Below are 4,290 nucleotides of genomic sequence, written 5' to 3' on the forward strand. Positions count from 1 at the left end.
CACGGGTGATTTGGTGATGGGAAACCCGCGGGGATTACAATGGAGATGGAAAAAAAATGTACAAAATGATGTAAAAATAAACTTTTGTAATAAAAAAAAATTGAGTTTAAAGTGTGACAATTTCTTAGAACAGTCCCAGCAGGCATTTCCATTATTTCATGCATGTTATTTTCAGACAAAGGGGCCTGTTGCAGATAGCCTTGGTATCTCAGATGGGAATCATGGAATCCCATGCAGGTCTCCCTTCTCTTTCCTTTTTCTCTCCTGTGTTGGGAGAAGACTCCAAGATCAGGCAAATCAGGCCAGCAACCCGGCCTGCCCAGGCTGCCTGCTTGGGGCCAGGAAACACTTCTGTGAATACTGGGGTACACAGTAGAAGAGGAAAGATCTCATTTCCACATGCTGCAGTCTGGGGCTCAGAGTGGGGCGGGAGGGAACGTGGGGTGGGCCTTGGGAACGGGCAGTGGTGGGTGGGCAGAGTGGGAGCCACTGCCAGATGCTTGTGGTTCTGCTGACATCTAGTGGACAGGTGGAATTATTGTTCTTTTAGGTCAAGACTGTAGTCTCCCCCAGAATCAGAACCAGACCCCAGGCAAGCAAACACGGCCAGAGAGGGCGCCGCATGCTGGGTGGGTTTGAAAGGCCAAAGCCTTTTTAAAGGTAGGGTTTGCTTTGGCAGCTGAGTGAGCTCTCTGAGGTGTTCCCCTTTGTCTCTAGGAAGTAACACCTTTGCTTCCTCCCCCCTCTTCATCGCCAGGCATTTTATCTCTTCTGGTCAGCTTCTCATTTTTTTTTGTTGTTGTTGTTCATAATTTTAACAATTGTACCTGGAGACCATAGTAACATGTAGAGACAAAATCGGTTCAAACAAACCGCAAAAAAAATCCTGTGCTGGTGGAGCTTATAGTCCACTGTGGTAGACAGAAAAGAAACCAAAAAAAAAAAAAAATCTCCGACGAATGGGTTTATGTCAGAGTCTAATAAACCACTGAATGAAATGATGAAGTGACAGGGGCTGGGGAAAGCATAGGCGTAAAGTTAGCCAGCCTGGGAGAAAACCCCACTGAGGAGCTAGCCCTGAATCCTCAAAGAGAGGGAGTGAGCCTTGGAAATACTTGGGGAAGGCTGGAAGACAGGCTCGTACAAAGGTCTTGGGGCAGGCCCAGGTCTGGAAGGTCGGAGAATCAGGAGAAGGCTGTGTGACTGGAGCAGAACGAGTAAGGAGAGAAGGTGCGGACTGGGAGGTAAATATTTGTAATAAATGTATATAGACACTAAGGTGATATTTTGAAAAGAAAGAGTCCATCTTCAACATGGACTATTGAAGAACCTGACATCAGGATGGACTTGTGAGCAGGCTTTGTCTAGAGTTGTTTTAGTGGACAGTGTTGCTAAAGTAAGAAGGGGGAATGTTGTGCGTTCATTGAATTTTTTTCTGTAGTTTTCTCACTGAAGCGTCTTATGCATTAAACAGAGCGATGGGTGATACAGGAAAATACCTCGGCAGACCGTAATGAAATAATGTTTCTTTCAGGTGCACAATGTAACAACCTCTGTAACATAATTTCTATCAGTAAGAATACAAAGAAGCAAGTTATCAGCTCGTTTCCGAAATGTGTCTTTTATCACGGTCGCGTCACAGGCAGACGGTCTCTGGTTTGATTGCTGTCGGGAGAGTGAGCTTTTTTCTTTACCACATTGCGGAATTTTTTTAAAATGACAAATGAAATGTAACAGAAATCCTGGGTCGACTTCTTCCTCCTTTCTTTTTAGACATCTGTGCAGGATTTGTAGCTTTTTCAGAATAAATTCTACTAGACGATTTCGCTAAAACAAAAAGGCAGCGAAGTAACACCTCAAACCACCTGCGTTGGCCGGGAATCGAACCCGGGTCAACTGCTTGGAAGGCAGCTATGCTAACCACTATACCACCAACGCTTCGGCAACTTGCGCTGTCGCTGGATGCCTTAAGTAAAAGCACCGCCGGGCGGGCTGGGCGATACCAAGTCGCGCAGGGGCTGTTCTCCCCGCGTCCGCCCGCGCGCCCAGAGACTCCGCACTCGGCGCGTCCCAAGCACCGCGGCGCTCGCCGACGCATCTCCCCCGGAGCCGCGAGCGCCTTGGTGCTGGCCCGGAGGCGGCCAATCCCCGGGCGCCGCCTGGGCCGCTCGACTTCCGGGTCAAAGGGACCGAAGCCGCCGGGTCCCCCGTGTCCGCCGCCGCCGCTGTCCCCCGCGCCCGCCACTTCCGGGGCCGCAGTCCGGGGCATGGAGCCGCGAGCGTGAGGCCGGGACGCGCTTCCCAGCCCGGCTGCCGCCCTGCGCCGGCCTCGAGCCCCGGTGAGCAGCGCCCGAACGCCCGGTCTGGCTCGCCGCGACCCCGAACCCGCCGTGGAGGGGCCCCGGGGGCTCTCCACCATGGCCTCCCCGCGTCCCGGCCCCGCCAGCGGCCGGACTTGCTCTCTTCAGCCGCGCGTCGGTTTCCCCTTCCCTCCGGCCCGCCCCTCCGCCCCCCCGCCGGCCCGGCCCCCCGCTCAGCTGCTCCCCACCCACCCCGGGGCTGCCCTTCCACCCGACTCGCCCCTCCCGGGGTGGCCGCACCCAGGAAGCTCCTCGCCCGCCCGCTCTGGACGTCCGCTCCCCGTGCACTCTGCCCCTCTGCGAGAGCAGAGGTCGCTTTCCTGACCTGTGTCCTGCCCCCAGCCCTGCACCCCTCCCGGGCTTTGTCTCCCCACCCACATCCCCCGCACGATCCAGCGCTTCTGAGCCGCCGCTGCCAGCCCCGCCGCCCTTAGACCTGTCCAGCCGTTCACCTTTTCACACAGACTTAAACTAGCCCTGACATTGCGCGCGTCCCCGCTGCAGCTGAACCTCAGGAAGTGGCCCGCTCTTTCCCTTTCCCCCTCTCAGTTCGCCTCCACCTCCCCACCCCACCTTGAGGAAGTCCCTTGCAAGAGCTAACTTGCTTTCCAGGAGCTGGGACGAAAGCCCAGGCGGTGTATGCTGTAGTGGCCAACCCCGGTAGTCTCTGGATGGGTCCTGGGAACTGGGCCTTGTGGCTAGACTTTTCTCTAAGGTTCAGGGCATGCAGACGGCGCTGCAAGACTTTTCTAGACTCTAGCCAGGTAGTGGAAACAGATAGCTGGAACTCTCGGGTGGAAGGAGAGTAAGTGGTGAGCCTGTCCTGTCCTTAATCCACAGTGTTGTCGTCTGGTGCCCGCAGCTGGAATGGAGGCTTCCTGGACCCTATAGAAGGTCAGTTGTGGACAGGGGAGAAGGAGAGATGGGCGCAGCTGGCGAGCTTCATTTGCCTCCTGTAGCATATGGAAGTTGTTGGGAAGCGGTTTTATCTTGGGGTCACTGCTCTCAGGGACAGTTGGCTTCAACCCAGGCCAGTGACTGCAGCTTTCTGTGCTCTTGCTGGAAACTTTCCTTTTCCTTCCGCTGCCACTGAAGGACTAGGAGAGAAAAGGGGGATTGTGCTCAACCAATGATGTGGGCTCTGTCTCTGAAAAAGACTTAGGTCCACTTTTCCCTGGGTGCGGTTTTGACTGACTTGTTCTGGCTGTCATGGAGTTTCCTCTGTGCCAGGCAATTTCCTTGTGAGCCCCACTTAATCCTTATAGTCACCTGGGCGTAGATACTGCAGTTCCAATTATAGCTGGGAATAGTGAGGCTAAAGGCAGAGCTGGGCAAATTAAGTGGCTTCTCCAAGGGCACACAGCGCAGAAGTGGCAGAGCTGGGATTTGAACCCACACATCTCGAAAATGCCTGGCCTAACAGTGCTCCTTTACGGTGATATTTTGCTTCCCTCCCACTGTGATCTCTGTCCTGTAACCAGGTACTGGTTTCCTTGTAAGCATCTGGGCACCTACCCACCAGAGCACCTAGCTTGTTAAGAATCAGATGGTGGGTCCCTTTGACTTGAGTCCGCAGCATTCAGGTGAGGACAGGGATCATCCATCCAACCTGAAATGCTCATTGAGTGCTTCCTGTTCACCAAGCTCTGCTGTGGGCTCATAGGTACAGTAGGGACAGGATGGCCCCTAGGAGCTGAAACCCAGGGAAGCCGCTCACTCACTCAGCAGTGGCTCTCGGCCTCAGCACGGGTGATACTTGGGGCTGGATTATTCTTTGTAGTGGGGAGCCAGTGTGCCGTGAGTTTGTGTCTCCACCAGCCAGTGTCTTCCATTGGTGATGCGCCAGAATATCCCCTGGGGAGACACATTATACCTGGTTGAGATCTCAAGTTAGGGGATTCATTGAGAACCCCTCCTCCACCACAGTGTC

The 4,290-nt window shown here is 54.3% G+C and overlaps 1 protein-coding gene and 1 non-coding gene across 4 annotated transcripts in view; one reads left to right on the forward strand and one right to left on the reverse strand.

Moving 5' to 3' along the window:
- Window positions 1–1,866: 1,866 nt before the first annotated feature.
- TRNAG-UCC lies at window positions 1,867–1,938 on the reverse strand. The gene has a single exon. It is a non-coding gene; the product is annotated as a tRNA-Gly (tRNA).
- A 294-nt stretch (window positions 1,939–2,232) lies between these two features.
- DPP9 (dipeptidyl-peptidase 9) overlaps window positions 2,233–4,290 on the forward strand; it is a 34,943-nt gene continuing 32,885 nt past the window's right edge. Inside the window, exons 1-2 of one of the 3 annotated variants that reach the window (XM_004689332.2) lie at window positions 2,233–2,339; window positions 3,201–3,254. The gene's annotated coding sequence lies outside the window, so the exon portion shown is untranslated. Of the gene's footprint in view, window positions 2,340–3,200; window positions 3,255–4,290 lie in introns of those variants that run through there. The other 2 variants (XM_012729500.1, XM_012729498.1) reach the window with 2 other exon arrangements.

This window comes from Condylura cristata, unplaced genomic scaffold (assembly GCF_000260355.1).
Source record: "Condylura cristata isolate star-nosed mole 26May11 unplaced genomic scaffold, ConCri1.0 scaffold00025, whole genome shotgun sequence".
Lineage (NCBI taxonomy): Eukaryota > Metazoa > Chordata > Mammalia > Eulipotyphla > Talpidae > Condylura > Condylura cristata.